This window comes from Zalophus californianus, chromosome 6 (genome assembly GCF_009762305.2).
Source record: "Zalophus californianus isolate mZalCal1 chromosome 6, mZalCal1.pri.v2, whole genome shotgun sequence".
NCBI lineage: Eukaryota > Metazoa > Chordata > Mammalia > Carnivora > Otariidae > Zalophus > Zalophus californianus.
The window spans coordinates 93,994,687-94,020,073 of NC_045600.1; the positions used below are offsets into that span (position 1 = coordinate 93,994,687).

At 41.0% G+C, this 25,387-nt stretch overlaps 1 pseudogene; it reads right to left on the minus strand.

Moving 5' to 3' along the window:
* Positions 1 to 23,526: 23,526 nt before the first annotated feature.
* Positions 23,527 to 24,993, minus strand: LOC113909879 (annotated as a pseudogene).
* Positions 24,994 to 25,387: the final 394 nt, after the last annotated feature.

Genomic DNA, 25,387 nt, shown 5'->3' on the forward strand with positions numbered 1-25,387 from the left:
ACAGAGAAGCACAGAGAGAGAGATAAAGAGAGAGACAGCACGAGCAGAAGGGGGCAAAGGGAGAGGGAGAGAGAGAATCTCAAGAAGACTCCCTGCTGAGTGAGAAGCCTGATGCAGGGCTTGATCCTAGGACCCTGAGGTCATGACCTGAGCTGAAACCAAGAGTCAGATGCTTAACCAACTGCACCACCCAAGTGCACCAATGTTAGATATATTCTTAACAAGATCATAAATTCTTATCCCAGAGGTTGTTGGTCCCTCACTCACACCCCTTCCACACTCACAGTTTCTGCAAAGGCTGATGGTTTCCTGCTGCCAGGACCTCTGCCCTCTGTCTGAAGGTCACATGTGACAGTAGGAGTGTGCTTGGTTGCCACACAGGCAGGCCAGAAGTGCTGGGGAGTGAACACCCAGCTTGTATAGCTCTCAGTCAGTGATGAATGGGAGTTGGTGGACAGATACCCCCTGAGGTGAGCTTCCTCACCTCTTCATGGGTCAGCCCCAAGGCATGTTCTCACCATCAAGTGATGTGAGTCCCCAGTTGAATGGAGCCCCAGTTGCCCCCAGCAGCAGCCTGCTCGCCATCATACTCTCTATGCCATTCTCTCCCTTCCCCTCTCCTCTACCACTGCTTCCTGGCATCACCTCCCAAATAAATTATTTTCATTCAAATCTTTGCCTCAGGATGTTCTTGGCAAAACCTAACAGAAAATAGCCCTTATGTGTATACTTTTGTTCATACTTCCATTCTTGTTAATGACATCTCACAATGCCAGGCTTTTGAACACAGAGCATTGAACACATGCTGAGCTGGGAGAGTTTCTGTTTCATCTTCTTATTCTTCTCTCCCACTTCCATCACCACTGCTACTGCTACCACTACCATTGGACCCAGTTCACAGGAAGTGCTCAATAAACACCTGCTAAATGAGATGAAATGAAATGAGCCTGTGAAGGAACACTGGGGTACAAGTCCAGGAACCTCCTCATTAGTGTTAGTTGTGTTATTTTTCCACTGTGTGATCTTGAACAAGACATTTTTCCTATGTGGGAATTAGTTTTCTCATTGAACAAAAGGGAGGAGGGGTTGGATGACATGATCTCTAAAGTTTCATCTAGGTAGGAATATATACAGTCATAGAGTATGGAGTATAGATGGCCACTCTTTCTAAAAGTGTGTTTTTGTTCTCTTGAAAAGAACTCTCAATATTGTGCCAGTGTCTCCAGTTGAATTCAGATCATTTATTCTGCAGCAAAATCTATTACATCAAAGCAATAATAATCCAGTAGCATTTGGTTTGCAAAATGAATGCTTATATGGCTTTGCTTCGGTGTTACAAATTTCTACTTCTTAGGATGGTGAACTGAAAGTTAATATAAGTGCCATTCATCACTGGGAGCCTCCCATGCCAGGAAAAATGGAAACAAATTCTGGCTAAAGCACCAGCCATGTTTTTTATTCTTTGTCCCTCACAAAGGCAACTGTGGAACAGTGAGATAGGTTGATGTCCCGGAAAGTGATGAGGGAGATCAGGGCCCAGCTTCACATGTCGCACTCAGTGCCCTCCACTCCGACCTGGAGGTCACCACCTTGCAGTGAGAGGGGGGCTTGGGCTCCATATCCATTAACTCCTTGGCTTCTCGTTTGAAACTGACAACGAGGTGACATGGGCAACTGTCCACATGGAACAGGACAGAGACCATCAACTCATTCCACATGGGCCACCAGACAGCACCTAGAGGTAATAACATTCTGTCAATAGTGACCTGGGTTGGATTCAAATCAGTGATTTAGGGGTGAAAGGCGCTGGATTCTATTATGAAGTGCCCTTAGCTATCCAGGAGCTGAAAAACCATCCTTTTACCACGGTTAATGACAGAAATAAAAAAGCCACTCTTGTTCTTTTATTTCTTTTCCTTTTAAAAATTGAATAAAATTTTAGATTGAGATAGGAATGGATTCAGCCAATAGCACATGGTGGAGAATGGTTAATATGCTTCAACTAAGTATATTGTGTTGATATACATAACACACCTTCACATTGTTTGTCTCTTTTATTCCTTTCTTTCTTTCTTCCTTTCTTAGTATGGAATTTTCTGAGCTGAATATAACTATGGTTTGTTGTTTGAATCAAATTTTGCTTTTTTTCTTAAGTATAGAGTCATGAGTCTCCCAGACAAACCCGTTTTCAGACTTTACCATGGACTCACAAAGGACAGGGCATTCACATGATTAATCAAACAGAGACAGTGCTTCTAGAAGGGGATGCCAAAGTTGTTCAGCACAAGCAGTGGTAGGGGAGTTGGACAGACCCTAAACTTTGCAGTGCTATGGAGCTGGACTTGAAGAGACCATTCCCTACGTAATAATGTTTTCATCATTAGCTGGAATGACATGCATGCTTTGCAAACAAAATACTTACTAAAGATCAAGGGGTGCATTTTTCTTACCACTAACTTGCTTCGTTTTCTTCTCCCCTGCCCATTTGAATCTTAACCTTGTAACTAACAGCATGATCTTGAAAATAAATGAACAATTCAGCTAGGACTGGTTGCAAATTAAGATAAAACAACTAGAAAAACTGTGGCTTTCTCTTAAAGACCAGAAACCAGGATGATAATAATGTTTTAAACTGTACATTAGGGCTTTGTATTCCTTTGTTCTTAAACTGTACAATCCCTTTAATCTGGGGGTTTCAAAGCCTTTCTGAGACAGACTTCCACTGCCTTCTGCAAGATGCTCTGTGGTAAAGATACCGTAATGAACATGCTTATGTTAAGATGAATCCAGTGGAGCTGGGAGTGAAAGTTGTCTCTCACTCCTAGCTCTTTTATCTGCCTTATTTCTCTAGGGCCATGTTTTCACAGGGCCTTTGGACCAAATATTATGCTCAAGGTAATTTCTAAGATAGCCCTCTGCATGCCTGTGCATGGAAGGGATGTGCATGCAGGCAGCCATGAGGGGATGATTCTGGGGGCATAGCACAGGACAGAGAAAGTGGTGACTCCCAACAGGGTAGGATGTTTAGGAATGTCAGAAAGGCTCACATGGCCCTCACTTCTTCCCTGATCAAGGCCTGAAATTCCAACCAGAGTTTTATCTCTTTGATGTTGATCCCACCTAAAATATAACCAAATGCAATATATTGATAAAGTATCTATTTTAGTGCGAATGAATGGTCCAAGAGAACAAAATTGGGGGAGCGAGTGTAGTGAGGATGGACATGGGGGAGGAATAGACAAACAATGAGGGAACTCATTCTGGACACCAGCTGAGAGGGAAGATAGTGGTAAAGGCCCTGGATGCTTCTTTGGGAACTTTTGACTTTGCAATCTGCACAAATAGAGTTGAGGTCAGTTGGCCTTGCCTCTAGGGGCTGGCACACTGGTGTTTGTGGTTCTCAGGCTGCTGCACGGGTACTTTCAGAACATGGTGCTCTGGGCTTCTCTGTCCATTGACTTAACCCTCAGCAAAGTAGCTTGCAAAGTAGCCTGGCTAAAACTCCACTGTCTTTGCCAACAAGTAAAGACATTGCACAGAGCTGAGAAAGATTGTACTGTGGCACTCAGAAAGGCCTTTGAATGATAGAGAATGACTGCTATTTTGGCAGATACTAGAGAGAAGGCATTTGTGGTTGGGAGCTGTTTGTAGATGGGGAGTCACTGTGGCCATTTCTGTAAGACCATCCTATAGTGGGTGCATCCTGTCCCCCCCCGCTTCCTACCCAGCCTGCTCTCATTCTCCCTTTCCCTCTTTTATGTAGCGTGTACAATTCACAAAGCATAAGACCGTCATTATTTAATTTTAACTACATAGCTTCTTTATAAAAATTTTAGAGAGATCCAACAAACACATAAATATAAACATTCCTTCCCATCTTGCTTTGTTCCTCCCACAAAGAAAACTGATCTATCTGTTCAGAGCCAAATGGATGTAATTAGGTGAAGAATCGCTTTCTCTCTGTTTCTGAGCAAATATGTTTTGCAGCGCACCAATTTCTCAAGGGCAGTGGGCTGGGACGGCCAGTGACTGCTGGGGGATGGCTGCTGACCTTCAGGCCAGGCCGACTTTAATTTGCAGAACACTGGTGGTCCCAGGAGGCTCCTCAGGCCAGGCCACACAATCAAACTGAACCCGCAGTCTGCTGCTGTCCAGCTGCACCCACCACCCTGCAGGACATGAAGATGTAGCTAACTAGACATTGCTGCTGCACAGACTTTGGAATCAGGAATTGGGAAATTAAGCACTGCACGAATTCAGCCCTTAATGCAGGAGCCAAAAAGCCTTCTTGTCTTAGTGGCTCCTCTTTCCAGCTGCATTATTTAACAGGAGAGTCTCTCGATGTAGCACGTACCTTCCAAGTTTTGATCTCACATCCTGTGTGCTCATTTCAAAAAGTGATGCTTTAAGTGAACTTGATAATTAGATACCAAATATGTGAATGGCTTGAAACAGGAATTCTCACTCAAAAAAAAAAGGATGTCTCCGTGGGGGTTGCAAAGTATTTTGACACGGGAGACTCCTACCATCTCTGGATGAACAAAATAACCGAATGTCCCCTAGTTGATCTGATTATCACAGTTGTCTTAATGACCAGGTTGATCAGTCCAGCTGATTGCTGCTCAATCAATTGAAATGATGAAAAATAATAACAGATTGACTGGGCAGGGGTAGAGTCAGTTGTGGCACCCAGACATCTCCTTTGTGCGTACATATGTGCTTGTGTGTGTGGATTTGTTTGCATGTAAAAGAGTGTGTACCCTGGTGCTGGAATTTTGTTCTCAATTCAGGAAATTTGAAGACAGATAGCAACTGAAGACAATTATAGCTTGTGGGCCCATTTAAGCCATATAATGTTCAGGCAACATAAATGTCAGGGACAAAATAACTATAATCGTTGCCATTACATATGGGCAATTAGATTAAATACCAATGAAATATTAACTGCCACATGTTGTTATATTGGAATTTGAGAGAGAGAATTCTCTTGGATGCATATTACATGTAGAAAATGACAGGAATGTAAATAAAAGAACAGTATACAGTATTTGAATGAGCTGGTTGTCAAACAGTAATGATGACACTATCCCTTGCACCCTCAGCAGTTTCTGCATATTTTTATGTAGCATTTATTACTCCTTAGAAGAACCTGTTTATGTGTATGTCTTCCTACTAGTCACTGAGATTCTTGGGGCCAAGAGTTGTGTCTTCTTTTTTTGTTCTTGATAATGATAGTAGCTAGCAGAGTACTTGTGATAGCCAGACATTGTTCTACAGTATCAACTCACTTGACTCTCATAACAACCTTATGAGATGAGTACTATCATGAAACCCATTATACAGAAGAAGAAAATGAAGCACAGGGAGATTGAATAACTTGCTTAAGGTTACAGAGCTTGTTAGTGGTAGATCCGGGACTCACACCCAGGCAGACTGGCTCCAGAGTCTGTGTTCTGAAACATTTTACTGCCTTCTTATTCTTTGCAATGCTTGCATTTATGAATTTTGCTCAGTCAGTAAAGTTTAGCTCATGCATTTACAACTATAAAGATTAAGACGTAGGAAGAGTTGAGGAGTCTGATTTTTAGCTACTTGATTATTGTTCACCGAGCCAACTCATCTACCCAGGTTTTTCTCTTAGAGCCCTGCTCCTGGGGTCTGTCCAGTCCTGGATGTCCTCTGCTCGATTCACCCATGTTTCCTGATGACCTGGCAGATTACATACATCTCTGTCCCCTTTCACTGCTGGAAATACCTTCCCCTTTGGCCTCTTTTGCTCACCTTCTGTAATCTACCTGTGTAGCTTCTCAGTTTCATCACTGCCCCTGCCTCTTCCACTCATCTGAATTTTATCTCCTATTTGAGTAACTGAGTGAGGTATGAAGGGGATACCTTTAGGGTTTCTGTACCTTATTTCAAGCACGAAAGTAGAGAAGGAGATTTTCACAAATATGTGGGCAAGATGACTGTGCCCTATTATATCTGTGTTATAGATGGTTGCAAAATTGGTTTGGATTATGAAACACTATCTTGCTTGCAAATGAAGTTCTTATGGGAAGGTGGACCACCAGAGATAATCCTAAAAGGTTTGTGCTGAATATTTTCCCTTTTACCCTTCCAGATCCCCTTCTTTTTTAAAAGTAGGCTCCACACCCAGTGTAGAGCCCAGTGCAGGGCTTGAACTCACAACCCTAAGATCAAAACCTGAGCTGAGATCAAGAGTCAGATGCTTTCCTGACTGAGCCACCCAGGCATCCCTCCAAATCACCCTTTTTTACCTTGGGCTTTGCTCCAAAATGTTGACTTCCATGGGCTGCATCCATTAGAATCTCTTGCTCTGGAGCTTCTGTTTGGATTTGGCCAATGAAGAGACTAACAAGAGAGGAGAGAGAAGGAGGAGAAAAAGAAAGGTTGGGGTATTATTACTCTGCTCCCTTTTTGTTGGGGTCATGAGTTGACAGGCCTTGTTTGTCCTCTGGTGAAGTCTATATCATTCCAAAGCTATAGCTACAATTTCTTTCCTGGAAATAATGCCCTCTCCTTTTCTTTCAGGCCTTGGTCTATTAATATTTCTTTCAAGTGCTCCAGACACAGGGCAGAAAGAAAGTACTTCAGGATGTTCCAGGGCAACCAAAAGGCAGAGTTGAGGTAGAGCTTGCATGCTGTCTATCAGCTGAACTTTGGCAGCATAGGGCATCCAGCAGTTGTTGAAAGACGGTTTCAGTGTTCAAAGCAAATCGATTGAAGCCCAGATCATTCTAAACAAACAAATAAACAAACAGCTGGTTTGGTGGTGAGTGCATCTTTAAACAAAGGTTGAGATCCAGTGATTAATCTGGTTTTACTGCCCAGCCATTCCATCTTAACTCTAGCCAGAGGGAACAGGCCATAGTTTGTGCTGTTTAGTTTGCATTCAAATTTAGTCTAGTGAAATCTCCTCACTAACTGAATTTAGCAAATGACAGTTCATAGTGTTTGGGAGGGACAGTGGGATTCTCTTTCAAAAACAGGTTTATGTTTTAAGAAAAATTGTTGAATCAGATCCTTATTTTACTTTAATGGCTTTAAAAATATTTTAAAATTCATAAAAGACATCAAAAGGGACTTCGGAAACTAGATAGTCAAAATTTTCCCAGGACTGGTAGAAATCTTGATATAGTTCTGTAGAGTTTATCCAAATAGAATAATTTTTGAAAATACTACTTTAGAACAACAGTTCAGGATGTCATTGACATACCTAAAGTCTCTTATGATGGGTATCTGAGGCCTTTATTTAAGCGATTTAAGTAAAATATGATTTTGAAGAATTATCCTGGAAATTTAATTAAAATAATATTTTTGGATTCAATTATGTGAAACTGGAATATAGATATGATAGTTATGACTTAACATTTCTTCAAACTAGCCTAAAAGAAGATGGCTCCTTGTGCTGAGCTAAAGTATAATAGCTCCTTGTGCTGAGCTAAAGTATAATAAATACAATAATAGTTGGCTCCTTGTGCTGAGCTAAAGTATAATAAATACAATAATAGTTAATAAGAATATAAATAATACATCTGCCGGGTACAGTGTCCAGGCACAGTGTAAGATTTTTATATTATTTTAGGCCCAACAATCCTGTGAAGTAGTTATTATTCCCAGTTTACAGATAAGGAACTTGGAACTTAAATAAATGTTAAGTAACTTGCAAAGGCTTCAACAGTCATAAATGACAGAGTGGGGCTAGAGTTCGGTGTGGTTCGACTCAAGTGTCTTTGCTTTAGCACTAAGCAGCACTTTCTGTATGAGCAGGACCAAAATCAGCAGTCAAATCCCTGGGAGAGAATAATTTCCCTAGAATTTATTTTATGTTTCTCATAAAGATGTTTTCCATGAGGGATTCTCTAATTCACAAAGTATTTCAATTAGGATGACTGGAAGAATAGTTCAGATTAGGATTCGCATCCTCATGTTTAATGTATTTTTCATCATTGCTCCATTCTAAAAATGAAAAAAAAAAAAGACCTTTGAGAAGAAGGAAAAGAATCAAGGGAAATTAAACACTCCTCGTGTATTTTTGCATTCAGGCACCAGAGCTCACTGAAAAATGCATTTTGACATGAGAAACAAGTCCAGCCACATTCAAGGCTCACAGCCAAACTTATAGCAGATCTGTATTTTTACATGCTCTTATGCTTTGACCACAGCATCATGTCAGCTATATAACATCTTAAACTCTCAGGGTATGGGGTAAATTGGGTCTCTCTTGAATATCCATGGCTGCAACTGATGCATAACTGAATCTATCACATGTGGCCTTCCTCTGTCTTGTGTCACCAATGTGCAGGGGGAAAGCTAGATGTTATAGACGTGGTTGTCATGGAAACTAGCAGTTGTCCCTCAAAGGTTTTGAAGTCAATACAAAGTTGCTGTTAAAGTACATGCAATTCTGTTGATAGAGATGTGATCATAAGTCCCTGATTTCTTTTTCTGTCCTTCAAAACAAAAGTATCAAGTTCTTTCCCTGTTCACACCTTTTAGTAGGTTGGTTGCCACAGGAACCCATAATCCTAGGGAAACAGGTATATGTTTAAAACACATTTGGGAACAAATGGTATACATCTAAAGCCAATCTTGTGGCTAAGAGATAAAAAACATTTTGAAGAAAAGATTCTAGAAGGGGCAGTGGGAAAAACAGACTTTTTTCTTATCCCATTTTATAGACCCGTCTTTGCCTTCAAAAAGGTATTCATGAATAGAAAAGATGAACATATTTGTAACCTGGGATCCTCTAAGAGGCTCTTAAGGGGCCTGGTTAGGAGCAAATGGATCTGGTCCCTTTCATCTACTTTGACTTCTCTTGTTCTGTTGTGAGTGTGAGGGGTGATGAATGTACTAATAGCAAGAGGGCAAGGTTCTGGGAGACACAAGAAATAAGCTGCATCTTAATGCGAATACACTTAGGGCTAGAGCAACATCTAAAAAGCTACCTTGGATAATAAAAACCTTTCACAGAGGTTTCTAGGAAAATACACAATAGAAGAGGGAACATATTACTTGTTTTCTTTTAAAAGTCCTCTTAAGAATCTGTGATCAACATCCATTTTAGTCCTGAAGTGGTTGGAGTCTTATGGGAAGCAGAGGGGAAGAGTAGTCAGTCTCTTGCCTTCTCAGGGCAGCCTGATGCTGACCACCATCTTCTTCTTGGGTGGGCAAATAGACAAAACCCTGCCTGGACTGGGAGAACTTGGAGGACTCAATTTCAGGCTCACTTCTGGTTCCTAATGGCTGTGCTGGAACTGATTTCTTTTAAAGGATGGGGGTCTCCACTGGTTAATTTGATATAGAAATGGGGATAATCATGTTTAATGGTGGAGGGCCTCTTTCTAACTGATACTGGACATGTGATAGGTAAGTTCTCAAAAATGCTTTCGGGCTGAAGGGAAAGGCTTTTTTTTCCTCCCCACTTTCATATTATCAGGATCTTAGTGGATAGTGGGATATCAGGAGGTTGGGGGGCATGGGGTGGGAAGTTGACCCAATAAAATGAGCCATCCAATGTGATTCTGAGGATTGACAATTTTGGAATTCTTCCTCAAATCTGTCCCTTCTTCTCCATTCCCACTGTCACTATGCCACTCAGGCTACTATCCTCTCTTGTTTGGGCTGCAGCAACAGCCTCTTAAGTCATCTCTCTGATTCTACCCTTCCCTTTTCAAGTGGTTCTCTTTATTGCATCCAAAGCAACCAAACTTAAAACTCGTAAGTGCCTTCTCATTGCATTCAGGAAAAAGTTCAGAATCTTCACCTGACCCTCTAGAATCTGAATTACTTACCTTTCAGTCTCAACTCTCATGGCTCCCCCCGCCCTTTTCTTCCCCCAGCTTTACTGAAAAATAATCCCCCTTTGTTTTTGTACCATTTGGCCATCGAGGACATCTCTCACTTTCTCAAACAGGCCATGCTTTCTTTCATCCCAGGACCCTGGTGCATGCTGCTCCTTCTGTCTGGAGTAATCTTTCTCTCCTTGAATCCTTATCTACTTCTGGCTCCAAGTAACCTAGCTGACTTTTACTTATCTTTCAGTGTTCTGTTTAAATGATGCATCCTTAAAGACTATTCCCCAGGCTAAGTTAGGTCTTGCCAAGTGTCTACAGCAATTTTACTTCTCCTAGACTCCCCCCATCACAGCTGTAGTGACTAGTTTAAGGTCCATGTATCCCACTAGACTGAAAGCCTCTGAGGGTAGTTACCAATCTGTCTTATTCATGCATCTGGTAAATCATGAGGTGTATAATAAATATTTGTAAACTCCATGGCTGGCTCACCATGGAGGCAACATCTATGATGTTTTGTAGCCATCTGCAAATCAGCCACTGGATTGGCCTTCTTCCTCATTAACTCTTCTCTTGGTATGTGTAGCTAGCACTTGCTTGGGGCATAATTACATTTATGGCAAAGTTGGCAAAATTTTATGTATATGGCTCGTTTTTTGATGAGTCATGAAAAAAGCCTTCCCTAAAACCAGAATTCTACATTGTAGATTTCTTTGCCACCAGAAAAGCTAGATAAAAAACAAAAGATGCAGTCAAACTTGCTGTTTGGCATAGTGTAAGAAAAAAAACCCACTCCATTTAATTTACTGGATTTGTTCCTTAAAAAACAATCCCTGAATTCAGGCAATCCAGTTTGTGTAGACCCAGTGAGACAGGGATCAATATCTGGTTTCTGAGAGATGAGACTATATGTACTGCAGATTCAAAACTAAAAATCCATATAGTCGGCTACAATTCAAGGCAGCCTCTGCAGGGCTGTAGGTCACAAAAAGAAGGAGCGTTATACCTGCACCAGCGTCCTGATTCTCTGTTGGAATGAAAAATGGAGGAGAAAGTGGCTTATTTCTGTATTTTCTTATAGTGGAAAGTTGAAGAAAAGGTAAGTTTTCCATGGGACAGGTTTTATTAAAACCAACCTGAACAGGAAATTAGTTTATTCATTCAAAGTCTTCCTGAACACCTGTTTTGTGTGTCACACAGTTACAATAGAACAGTGAAGACTACTTCTTGTGATCCAGCAGGGAGATGAGACGAGGCTACAGGGCTGGCTCATTAGCAGGCAAGAGCAGGGAGCAAGCCAGGGCCTGAGGTGGGGACACAGTCCTTCTAGCAGGAAGTAAAGGATATGGAATTCCAGTGCACTGGGTGATTGAGAAGGATCTCGATAAAGGTGGTTCTGGGCTGGTCTCTAAAGGATGATGACATTAGGTAGAGAGTATGGTGTGTGTGTGGGAGAGTGTACCTCCTAGCAGGAGGAATTGTGTGAATAAACTCTTGGAAGGTGGAAGGCATATGGTAGGCCATATGAATGGGAACTAATTTCCCTTTTGGAAAATGAGGGTGCAGGCCCAGGCTGTTTCAGCCATGATCAACCCACATTCCTGCCAGGCCAACTGTAGATTCTGTCTGTACATTCTTGATTGAATGATCCAACCCATGCAGCCATGTGAAATAGTGGTGAAGCTCACAGTTCAGGTTTCTTTACTTGCCTTCTCAGTCCTTTGCTACCCACCACTCAAATTCCAGAAGCCTACTTTCTGTCAGTGTGGGAAGAACACTTGTCTTTTTCCTTCTGTAACAGTGATCTGCTTTTCTGCCCTTTATGAAAGTTTTTTTTGTTTGTTTCCTGGAAGAGGAAGAGTAGGGGTTTGGCAGGGAAAGAAGGGGACCAATCATTGCAGGGAATTTGAGGACTTACTATATGTAGCCAGGGTATGAATGATATAATTTAATCATTCCAATAACCCTGTTGATCAGTACTGTTAACTTTATATAGGAGGGAATTGAGATCCAGAATTGTCACCCAAAGTCACAAAACTAGAAAGGGCAGAACTAGAACTTGAAACCAAATTTGTTTGATGCCAAAACTATGTGTCTAACACAAAGCTCTACTGTTTTGGGAGTGCCTTACCTCTTCCTTTAAATTTTTCTTCCAATTTCTTAACTTTATATTTAAAAAATAACATACGCTCACTTTAGACAAGTTGGAAAGTATAGAAAAATAAAGTATAAAAGAACAGAAAAAATTCGTTATCAAAAACGTATTCCCCAGAGGTCATTTTTATTACAATATTGGCATATATTCCTTTAATGTCTTGTATAGCTTTTCAAGTAGTTGAGTTTATACTAGTTAATATAAATGCTTTCCTTAATGGTACAAAATAAGATTTCCCTATATACTTAGTCACCTGAGTTTTAATAGCTACAAACATTTTATTACTTAGATGTGCCATAAATTTTAACCATTCACCTTTTATTGGAATTTTAGGGTGTGTCCAGTTTTTTCACCATCATAAATAAAACTGAAATGAACATACACATGAAGATACAAAATGTGCATGCATTTTGATCTATAGTTCTTTCAGGTTCCTAGAAATGGCATTACTGAGTCAAAAAGATATGAACAATTTTTAAAGGTTCTTGATGGGCATAAACAAAACGTACTTCAGAACAACTTCTTCGATTTACATTCCATCATTTTGTGGACAATTTTTTTGATAATCAGTTTTCCCATTCAGAGCACATCTATTATTAAAAAATTGTAACTGTCACTATTGTGATGTTCTTCAGATAGGCACATTTTTGTTAAATTTTTCCCTTATATTTGGTATTTTTCTTGATTTTGTCAATGGGATTTTTCCCTTTTTATTTTATCTTAACTGCTGCATATTTATTTTGCCTCCCACTGTAGAATACTTATTAGAAACGTTGACAGAGAAGAAAAGCAGGTCTATGGAATTATGCACTGTGAAGTAAGACCTCCGTGCAGGTTATGATGGGTCTTTCCTTCCCCAAAACCAAAATGGGAGAAGCCAAGGTCGGCTTTTGGCAGAGGGTAAGGAGCCAGTGGAGGTGCTTGCAAAAGGACTGATGATTCGTGATGACCATCTCTTAGGAATGGACAAAAGAAAAAATAGAAGCTGAGTGGTGGGAGGATTTCCATGGAGAAGAGAGAGGCTTGTTTTATCATGAGACTGGGAGGAAAAGACAAAAGGAGGGCAGGGGATGGTGAGGAAGGGTGCACTCGGAAATTCCTATCTCAGCCAAGTAGATCAGCGGCTGAGGGGGTGGAGGAGAGGTGGGGATTGGGAAAGAGAGAAGAGTGTACAATACCACTATGGTGCAGTGATCAGAGCCATCACCAAGATCCCCTCATTTCAGCTACTTGAAACATATCAGAGTGGAGCCTGCCCAGTGCCATCTACTGCTGAGGGTCTGACCCCTAGCCCCCTACAACACAACTGATTTTAATGAAAACCGAGCATGGAGACTGAACACATGTTGGAAGCCTGCATCCAAATGCTGCCAGATATCTGGAGAGAAATTGAAAAATTCATGTAACCATGAGAATGCTTTAAATTATATGTTAGGGAAGCCGAGCATAACCTCAATTTGCCATTTTACTTTTCTTTTGGGGCTAATGGTAGGGAAAAGAGGCTTCTTTAATTTAAACCTGTCTGATCATGTTTCTTTCCGAGTTTTGCAAATCTTTTAATAAGGCAATAACTGATCAGTGTAAAAGCTTTCATTATTTGTGGTGAGTTTCGGCATCCAGCCCCTCAATATTTAATCTGTATAATTCCTGTTAATGTTTTATTCATGCTCACCAGGGAGGTTATGAGGGCAATGTTAATTGCATAATTTTTCCTTTGTCTAAATACGAACACTTCTGTTTGTTTCTCACTTGAAGAAGAACTTGGTTTTTCTTTCTTCTCTCTCTCTCTCTCTTTTAGCTTTTCAGGTTGGGCTCATGTCTCAGAATTAAAATCTAGGGTCCATTAGGCGTCATTCATCTGTGAGATGAATTCTATATTCCATCTATTGATTCCATCGTGGGTGAACATTTGCGGGGTTTAGGTAAGCACTAGCTAGTGCTCTAAATAGGACTTACATTATTTCTTCAATATAGAATGAAAATGGAGGGAAATATCTTCATTTGAACAGCTTGGGGGAAAACGTTTCATATATTAAGAGCTGCTATATGTAATACATGTAGTTTTCTGATAAGTGAAATGAAAATAAGTATTCTCCATGATATTGATCCAATGAAATACATTTAATAATTCCAAGTCCATTTGCCTTTGAATGATGCCTTCTGGGATGGAGATATTTTTCAAGCCAGGGACATTTTATGATAATAAATAGCAAGTAGACCTATTTTTTTGTAGTGAGTTTGCTAGAAATTGTGAAAAAGATGTTAAGGGAAGATTGTAGCTCCATTCCACCCCTGAAAAGAATCTTGACAGTTTCTGTCCCTGGTAATATCTGTACCTCAGGGTGTCTTATTTATATGGATACCTATTAGTAAGCTATCTACTAACCACTATCTTTTCATTGCAAAATCCCCTGGCCTTTGCTTAGTTTGTGTCCTTAGTTTCTCTATGCATTTTGCTTGAAGCCCATGCTATTAGTGACATTGCACATTCTAACTTTATTCCTCCTTTTTGAATAGTTATTTTTCTTAGTCTCCTTTGGAAGTTTCTTCTGTTCCTTAATGTGAGAGTTTGTTAAGGATCAGAGGTGGCATTCTGCTTTTGCCCTTTTTAATTCTCTGTCTTGGTGAGCTCCTTTGTTTTCTTGGCCTCTCAGAGCATCTCTATTTAGATACTGATCTCTGAGTTCCCATTCCATGATGCTTGGGATTTCCACTTGGATTTTCAAACTCAACATATCTAAAAGCTCTTGTTTTCTATAGAACGATATTCTCTCCTATGTTTCTCTTTCATTTATCCTTCTTTTGCTCACTTAAGCCTCAACCTTGAAGGCAACTTTGGCTTCTCTTTTTTCATGATCCTTCCATATCTACTCAGTCACTGTTTTTGTTCTACTTCCATAAATTCTGTACAATCCCCACCCTCCTTCCTTTCTCTGTTCTTACTACCTCTCAGAATCGGTTCTTAAGACTTCACATTTGGATTTTTTTTTTTTTTTTTTTGGTGCAAAAAGGTCATTTTATTAAAGCACGGGGGCAGGACCCGTGGGCAGAAAGAGCTGCTGCCAAGACTTCACATTTGGATTGTTGCAGTAGCACACATAATATATTGAGATGGTAACTTTTACCTTACTGCTTATAGAATTTTTTATTCTCCCTATAGCAAGACAGCAACCTAATTTTTGTGTTCTCTGCCTCTGGAAATTTTGTGAAAGGGAGTGGGTATGGCAAAAAGAGAAGTTTCCCGGTAACATCCAACCAGGATATTGTTTGCAAAACCTCAGCTCATTGAGGAGAATTATTTTGGATCACTCCAGAGTGGTGGGGGGAGCTAGAGATGAATGCCTGAATTTGGGAGGTAGAAATGGGTAAGGAGGAGTGAAGTTTTTTTAGAGAATTCCTTTTGAGATAGGAAGAGTGTGGGGTTTGGTAAATTCCAGAGTCAGGATCATCACTCTGTTGTCTTTCAGTTGAGTTGCTGGGATTTCTGATGAGTAAGGCTGGGGTGATAGCTGTACCAAACCTTAAGAACTGCTTCTCTAGCACTAGCAGGCATTAAACGTTTCCAGTGCCCACTGTTTTCTGTCTTTTAGGAACATGCAGGCTTGGAGAGTGAACTCATCAGTTGTATCAGAGCAGTCTGAAGACTGGAGAGTCCCTCCCTAAGTGCTTTGTATAGCACAAAGCCCCCCAGGATTCTTGCTTGACTTTAGGGTGGGGGTATTAACTAGAGTATAGGCTAAGCTACTGTAACACAGAGACCCTAAGATCCAGAGGCTAAAACAATTTATAAATTCTTTGTTTCCCCTCTCTCTTGTAATAGTCTGGAAGTAAATGAGCTGTTTGGGTCTGGTAAACAGATCTGCACCACAAGGGCATTTAGGATTCCACGTTCCATCCATCTTGGTACCTCCCCATCTCCTAGAACAAGTTGTTAAAATCTTACGCCATGGCCCCTTTGGGCAATCTGGTGAAGTGTATGAACTGTGTCTCAAAAAAAATGATTTTAGGAGTGCCTGGGTGGCTTAGTTGGTTAAGTGTCTGATTCTTGTTTTCTGCTCAGGTCATGATCTCACGTTTGTGAGATCAAGCTCCGTGTCAGGCTCTGTGCTCACTGAAGAGTCTGCTTCAGATTCTCTTTCCCTCTCCTCCCTCCTGCTCATGCTGTCTGTCTCTCTCTCTCTCACTCTCAAATAAATATAAGAATCTTTAAAAAATGATTTTAAATGCATAAAAATACATAGGGGGATTATAAAGAATATAAATCATAACAAAATATAGTTGTTAAAATAATAAGACAAATTTGTGATATACTAATGCATATGCTTCTTTACTGATTATTAAATGATCTGTTGGTGTGTCCAATATTTTAGTTTCAAAATAATGATAGACATAAATTGTTACTTCATGGTATTTATATAAATGTAGTGTGATATAAAAATATCTTTGGTTTCTGAGGGTGATAAGGTCACAGATACTATGAACGCTACTGTGGTTTATTGCCTACATTTGAAATGAGAGAAAAAAACTGAATTTCAGTTACAGGTTTCTGAAAATAAAGATGTAATTTCCCATCCCAGTTTTTGGACCCCCTGATTTCTATCCATGGACCCCTTGAAGACCTGTCAGCCCCAGGCTAAGGATCTTGTTTTGGAGTGTTGAAGCTGGCTCACCTCCATGTCTATGCTCCAGCCTTAATAAAAGAGAAAAAGAGAGGTTCAGGGAAAGCGATCTTGTCTTTATGGAGATGAAGATATGCCCATCACTTCTCATGGTCCATTGGCTTGAACCTTGTCTTATGGTTATACCTAGTGTCAAGAGAAACTGTTAGGGGGTCTGTAATCAGGTGGCTGTGTGCCTGGCTAAAATTAAGGAGTTTTACTACTAAACAAGAGAAAGAGAGAATAAATACTTAGTGCCTACTATAGGAGTATAGGATTCCCAAAAGTATGCCTGAAATTCAATTTTCTACCAGCCAGGCTCAGAAGAGATTGTGTGATTTAGAGAGGATTATTGTGAGGATTAGCTACAGTGTGTTCAAGTGGCTGGTAAAGTGTAAGTGCTCAATAAATATTCACTGAAGCTGACTTGCATGTGACCAGGGTCTGTTAGAGGAATAATACACAATGGGAGATAACATATTGGAGTTCCTGGGATGATAAAGAGTCAAAGATATTTATGTTTAAATTCATTCATTCATTTGTTCATTTAAGAAATATTTATTGAACTTTGAGCAGACACTGTTGTAGTTGCCAGAAAAATGGCGGGTGAGCATTATTAAGTCCTTGCTCTCAGAAATCTTTCATTCTATGCAGGGAAAATAGAATAATAAATAAACAAACAAAATGTAGGTTGGGGCAAATGATATGAAATGAGATGGGGTAAAGGTTATGGTGGAATGCTGTGATAGGCAGAATTAAAAGATGGTCTCTAAGATACCTGCTCCTGGTTACACTCTGTATAATCACCCTCATCCACTCCCCCAATTTAAATGTGAATGCAACCTGTGAGTAGAATGGAATGTGAATTTTATGATTAGGTTATGTTTTATGGCAAAGCTAGGGAGATTTTGAAAATGTAATTAAGTTCCCAAATCAGCCGATTCTGAGCTACTCAGAAAGGACATTATTCAAGATGGGCCTGACTTAGGTAATAGCCCTTAAAAAAGAGGAACTGGGCTCTACCTGAGGTGAGAGAGAAATTCTCTTGTTAGTTTTGTGAACTGTGTGTAGAAGGAAACACAATGGCAACAACCTGAGGGCAGCCCCTGCAAAAGGAGAGCAGTCTCCTTCAGCTACTAAGAAAATAGGGAACTCAGTCACAAGGCTGCAAGGAAAATGAATTCTGCCAAAAATATGAATGAGTTTGGAAGTGGATTTTTCCCCACTCAAGCTTTCTGATGAGAATGTAACCTACCCAACACCTTGTTTGCAGCCTTGAGAGAATAAGCTGTGCCCAGATTCCTGTCTCAAGAAACTGAGAAAATAAATGCCTGTTGTTTTAAGCCACTTAGTTTGTGGTGATTTGTTGCATAGCGTAAAAAACTAATACAAATACCATTTTAAATGGGATGGTGAGGAAAGGCCTTTCTGATAAGATGAGTTTGAATGGAGACTTGAAGGAAGTGAGAGCAAACTGTAAGGATATCTGGGGGCAAGAGCAGAGGAGTGGCCATTCTTGCTGGTCTGTGGAGAATAGCCCAGAGACAGGCATAAAGTGGAGGAGGAGCAAGCACGAGTTAAGTTGGAAGAAGGTGGGTGCTTGGACTAGGAATTTGTGGTAATGGGCATCAGATTATGGACATATTTCAAAGAAAGACTAACAAAATTTGCTACAGGATTAGATATGGAGTGTGAGAGGTAGAGGATTGGAAGGCAAGCTCCAGAATGCAGTTGCTATTTACTGAGTTGAGAAGACTGGGGTAGGGAGAAGCAGGCTTTAGGGAGCAGGCAAGAGTTTGGTTTTGGACATATGAAGTTTGAGATGCCATCCCAAGGAATTTGTCAAGGGCAGGTGTATATATAAATCTGGAGTTCAGGAGACAGGTTGGGATGTAGAGAAAAATAGGAAGTAACAGCAAATAGATGTTATTTAAACTATGAGACTAGAAGAGATAACCCAAGGTACAAAAATCATAGAATATTGGGCCTGAAAGTCACCTTAATTGATTATTTTTCAGATGGAGAAACTCTAGCCCAGAGAGGTAAAGTGACATTAGATCTGTACCTAAGGGCACAGAACCAGTTAGTAGCAGAACTTAACTAAACCCCCAGCTTTTTGATTCCCAACTCAGATGATTTTTACCAAGGATCACAGGTTCCTTTTCTTTTGCTTTCCTGGAGCATTTCCTATACTTGGGAAAGTTACAAAGTCAACAAGTCTTGACTCTTCTCCTTCATGGGGTTGCAAGTCCCATATACAGATCTCTGAGGCATCCTTCCCCACCTTGGGTGTCACCCCATAAGATGCTGATTAGATTTGGTGGCTGTGGGAGGCTGGGGCTCATGTAACAAACAAAAATATATGCTGTGATATCTATAAACCTCACCCCATCAAATTAATAATGAAAAGCTTCCCATCAAAGCCCTTCTTGTGCTCAATAGCCTGTGGCACATTTGGACTCATCAATAGATGTTCTACAATATTACAACTTGTTTAAATCTTGGTAAAGTGGTGTTATGTACTATTGTTATTGACTTCCCTTTTCTAATTACCATCCAAAGGTGACGAATGATATAGCTCTAATGACCACATTCTTGGAGAGTGAGTGGCTTTGGGTCTCAACTCATTGTGTCTTAGCTGTTCTGGAGGAGGAGACCGTCCCTGCTAAAAGCAGATCAGCTTTAGCAAGGCCATCATATTGAGGCCCAGGTGATGTTTGAGACCATTCATAGAGGTATTTCTGTGGTGTGAAACCAAAGATTTTAGAGTATCTGTGTGAATGTAAGGCATGGTAATTGCAGGAATCCTAAGGCATGTGGAGCTAGCTATAACCCAGGTGGGCAGAAAACATAACTTTTTTTCTTTTTTCTTTCTTGTAACTCACCTTAAATTTCTATTTTGTAATTTCAACTTAAATTTCTGTTTTGAGCCTCCATTTTGCTGGGTTGGCAGAAACATAATCTTCCCCCTCCCCTTTCTTGTAATGGAAATCTAAGTTTTGGGGAACATGGATTATGTGGTACCCAAGCATGGCAGGATGGCCTGTGGACTTTGACGTTGTTAAATACATTTGTCTACTGAGATACTAATTTTTTCGTCTGATCCTCTGATATTGGTTCCCACATAGTGCCCATGAGATTTTCCTTTTTACTTTCATGGCTCCTTCAAGCCTAGTGGCTCTCTGTTACTCCTGTGTGTGGTCATTATTCCATCCTTTCCTACTGTTCTGGAACATTGAGATCTCTTTGGGGATCCCTAAGGTGCCTGATGCCTGGACTCACTGTGCTTTCTCCCCTTTCTGCTCCCTGAGCTCTGCTAGGGCCCTGGCTTCTTGTAAGGACCAACATTAAATTTCATCACTTTCTGTCCTCTGGGGAAATCTTTTATGGTCTCTCTCAGAAGCCCTCACACTGCCCAGATCCCATTTCTCTCCAGAAATTTTTTTTTAAATGACCGAAGTCCTCTCCAGTACCTTCAAAGTTTGGGTTTTGGAGTTTAGAGCTAGGAAGACCTTTTTTTTTTTTTTCAGATTTACTCTAAGATAATAAGCACAGAACAGTTAATTACGTGTTTTTGTAGAGGGGATGATGGGATGAGGAAAGAAAAATGGGAAAGGACTGGGAGATATGAAAGCGATTTCATTCATATAAAAGCAGTCATACCACAACAGGGTACTACTGGAAGCTAGACTTGCTTTTCCCCTTCTATGTCCCTGGCCAGCATTCTAATAATTGAATATCACTTCTTGTGCTGGATGGTAGGGTCTATGGTTAGTCACCTAGAAGTAGACAAAAGTATTTCAAAAATATAGTGCCTCTTGAGAAGTTTTAAAAATTCTTTCATTGTATATTTGTAATTTAGTAATTTGGTAATGATTGAGCAGATTAAGTGATGGCTTCTTTTCTTGAATTCCAATCATGCTTTATTCTCTACTTTCTTAACTTCTTTTACAAGAGAGTTGAGCTCTTGACCAGCAGAACCTGTTTATGATTTATCTCTGTATATCCAGCATAATGTAACTACATAATAGGCACTCAATAAATTTTTGAATGATTCATTACTTGGGTCCCAAGAAAAGAAAATGTAGGAATTAAGTTCATTGATGTAGAGGGCTATGGTTTTAGAGGTGTCATCCATTCAATAATTTTATTTACTATTTATCAAATATTTATGGAACACGCATAATGTTTTAGGACCTGTGGTAGATCTTTGAGATAAAAAAAATTAGCAAGATGTGTCTTTGAGAGGTTTATTTTCATAGAATTGACCTGTTCCTAACTGATCTTATAAGCTGCGCAGAATCCATTATATGTATGTAACTTATTTTAACATGTATTCTCTAGACACTTGTGTTGCTTCTAATCTTTAGCTATTTTCAAACAATGCTGCAATGAATAGCTATATGTAAACATCATTAATACAAGTACATGTATATATGTAGGGTAACTTCATAAATTGCTCTTCATAGAATACCCTCATTAGTAATATATGACAATTTACATCTATTTTTAAATGTCTTAACCTTGGTTTCTACTGGCCATCACCTTAGGCTCTTTAATTTGTTTATCTGAAGATTTGATAACATCTTCCCCCCTTCTATTCTCAGGTCTCACAATGAACAAAAACATTAAATTCTATAGATTGGGTCATCATTTCCCTACGTGTATGCTGTGGAGCACTAGTCCTACAAGATATTATAGAGTCCAGTGGTCACATAAATACCACATACCATGTCTGCTTCTTGCAGAGTTACAAAGCACTATAGAACAATTAAAAAAAAAAACCAAAACTTTTTTTAAAAAAGATTTTATTTATTTATTTGACAGAGAGACAGCGAGAGAGGGAACACAAGCAGGGGGAGTGGGAGAGGGAGAAGCAGACTTCCCGCGGAGCAAGGAGCCCGATGTGGAACTCGATCCCAGGACCCTGGGATCATGACCTGAGCCGAAGGCAGACGCTTAACTGACTGAGCCACCCAGGCGCCCCAAAAACAAACTTGTTTAACTGTGTTTAATTCCAGTGTTTCCCAAACCAATTTGGGAATCGCTTTTTAAAATTATTAATATCTCATAACGTGTACACAACACACACACTCACACACACACTTTGAGAAAACTTGGAGGGAGTATTAACATTGATGACCTACTAAAAAACTCCTCACACATTTTCAGAAAGGACATTACTCTTTTCTTAAGGTAATTTCTGAGGTTCTGATGGATGAAGAGTTCTCATTTCCTTGCTTTGAGTGGTTCTGTTTCACTTGTAGACATATCCATGATTTCCTGGTTTGTGGCCACCCAATTGGTACTGAAAGATATCTCCAGTGTGGATAAACTCGAAATGACCTGTTTCGTCTCCCAGATTGAGAACTGGTCACTGTTGTGTTTTCTTCTTTTTTAATTTTTTATTGTTACATACATTACATCATTAGTTTTTGGTGTAGTGTTCCATGATTCATTGTTTGTGTATAACACCCAGTGCTCCATGCAGAATGTGCCCTCTTTAATACCCTTCACCAGGCTAACCCATTGTGTTTTCTTCTTATGAGACTCTACTTAAAATCATGGAAACTTAATAGTGGAATAAAATGAAACTGAGCAAGCAAACCTAGTTTCACAATATAGTAATTTATAGGATGTGTTTTAAAAATGGTTTTGTTCTCTAATAAGTTTGAGAAATGCTGCATAGTATATCCCATTTTTGGAGATTCACAATGTATTAAAAACTGAGAAATGTTTCCATAAATTAAGGTTATTTAAATTAGCATTTTCTAAACTTATGGAAATAAGTCTTTGTCATGTTGTATTAGATTGGACTGAGGTTCTACAGAATATGCTGGAGGAAATACTAACTAACTGACCTCATATTTCAGGGATAAGATAAAAACTCAAAGAAGTGAAGCTACTTATTCAATTTTATCAAACTCAGTTTTCATTAGTTTAAATTCAGTTCTGCCTATTATCTTTTATCTTTTTGTTTCATTAAAATCCCCCAAACCCTGTGCCATGACAAAATATATCAAAGAGGTTAGGAGAAAGCCAAATTTAAATAGCTAGGCTGTCTGATATTTGCTACTGAATTGCCTAAACAATTGTGTTATCAAGGGTATACTCCCAAATGTCATCATTTTAAATTTGTTTGAATCCAATTGGCTTTTCAACCAAAGTTTTGTTTAATTTTTATTTATTTATTTATAAAAATATTTATTTATTTATTTTAGAGAGAGAGAGAGCATGAGCAGGGGAGGTAGAGGGGAGGGAGAGAAAGAATCTCAGGTAGACTGCACTGTGTGTGGAGCCAGACATGGGGCTCGATCTCACTACCCTGAGATTGTGACCTGAGCTGAAACCAAGAGTTGGACACTTAACTGACTATGCCATCCAGGTGCCCCAAAGTTCAGTTTTTAATAGTTCCACTGTATGTATTTGCTTTTTAGCTTTAAGACTCATTATTTCAGACACTGATCATCCTCTTATTTGTCCTTTTCATAGATGTTGGCTTTACATGTTACTTGAAACTTGATTTAAGTTTATATTGATTCCACCTCTATTTAAAAAATTTTCTTGGTCTTAAGTTCCACTGAACTTCTGCCCCAACATTTGTAGGAGAAAATAAAACTGCCCAGTTTCTTCTATCATGTCTTTTTTTGGGGGGGTGGGGATTGGCAGAGCCGGCTGAGGCTTTATTTGGGAAAAGACACTTGAACTGGCTTTTAGTTGGGGGCGTGAACAAGAGAGGGTACCAGGGCAGTAGACTCCCCCCAAGGGTAGGCTGAGGACTGGGGCTGAGTCTTAGGTGGCTCTTCTGTTCCTGATGCTCCCCGGCACAGCTCCTTACCCCCAAAGGCTCTATGGCAGCCACAAGAGTTGGGAGGCTGGGAGGGACCACTGTGGTTGTTCACTTGGACGGGCTATCAGACGACTTGGACACCAGCTTCCCATTACGGGTCTCGATCTTCTTCACGACCACAGCCTTGGAGGAGCCGCTGTGGCTGAAGGAACCAGCAGGGCCAAAGCTGGACTGGAAGGAGCTCAGGCCATAGTTGAGGCCGGGGCTTGTGAGGCCCCCATAGGCTGAGCTCAGGCCATCTGAGTAGCTGCTGGTGGTCTTAGTATGGATACTTGTGTTCTGCATCCCAGACTCCAGCCGGCTCTCCTCACCCTCCAGCAGCTTGTGGTAGGTGGCGATCTCGATGTCCAGGGCCAGCCTGACGTTCATGAGCTCCTGATACTCGTGTAGCTGCCAGGCCATGTCCTGCTTGGCTCGCTGCAGGGCGGCCTCCAGCTCGGCCACCTTGACATTGGCGTCCTTAATGGCCAGCTCCCTGTGCTGCTCTGCATCAGCAATGCCACCTCCAGGGCAGCCGTCTGGTTTTTGAGGGTCTCAGTCTCAGCCTGGAGTCAGCTGATGCTCTGGTTCATCTCAGAAATCTCCGTCTTCATGCGGCGGAGGTCATCCCCATGCTTCCCAGCCAGTGTCTGCAGCTACTCGTACTTGATCTGGTACATGGTCTCGGCCTCAGCCCGGCTGCGGTTGGCGATGTCCTTGTACTGGGCCTTGACCTCGGCGATGATGCTGTCCAGGTCCAGGGAGTGGCTGTTGTCCATGGACAGGACCACTGATGTGTCTGAGATCTGGGACTGCAGCTCACAGATCTCCTCTTTGTGCAGCTGCCTTAAGAAGCTGATCTCATTGGTTAGCCCTTCCAGGCAGGACTCCAGCTTTACCTTGTTCATGTAAGCTTCATCCACATCCTTCTTGATGAGGACAAATTCATTCTCCATGTCTGCACACTCTTTGCTCTCCTCCTTATATTTATTCTTGAAATCTTCCACCAGCGCTTGCATGTTGCCAAGCTCCACCTCCAGCTTCAGCTTCTCCTGACACAGGGTGTCCAGCTGCCGCTGGAGGTTGCTGATGTAGCTCTCAAACATGTTGTCTGTTGCTCCAAGCGGTTTTCTGCTACTGTAGGAGGCTCCACTTGGTCTCCAGAATTTTGTTCTGCTGCTCCAGGTGCCTCACCTTGTCGATGAAGGAGGCAAATTTGTTGTTGAGGGTCTTGGTCTGCTCCTTCTCTTGGGTGCACACAGCTTGGCTGTTGGGGTCCACCTCCAGCTTAAGGGGGCTCAGCAGGCTCTAGTTCACTGAGACAGCTGTGATGCCCCCCACGCCCCTGGCCCTGCTGCCGTAGCCCCCGACCACACTCATGCTGCTGCTGCTGCCCACCTGGGAGGAGGCAGAGGAGCTAATGCGGGAGCCAGGCCCGCTCATGTAGGAGTGGCTGCTGAAGGCCCGGGGACCAGAGGTGGACATTTTATAGGACTTCTGGGTCACCCTGATGGACATGGTGGAGGCCGGAGTGGAGGCTGGAGTGGAGGCGAGTAGGCTGAACCTGACAGGAGTTCCAGAAGGAGCAGAGAAGCTGCTTCTAGGTCCTATCATGTCTTTCTGTCCAAATATTCATCCTTTACTTCATCCACCAATAGAATTTATGAACACAGGTGCTAGGCATTGAGCTAAGTGTCACAGCTGACACAAAGGCAAATATACATGATATCTGACTCAGCGCAGTTAGCATCTAGCTGAGAAAGGAGTCCCTCTGGCTGAGGCTCTGCATGGTAAAGGACCAAGGCTACTGTGCATGGCTGCATTGAGGGTGCCTGCACAACTTCAGGGGACACCATCTACACAGATGATGACATAGTGATTGTGCCACATATGTATAATGCTATGGAGTTGTGCCACCCAGGGGCCCTGT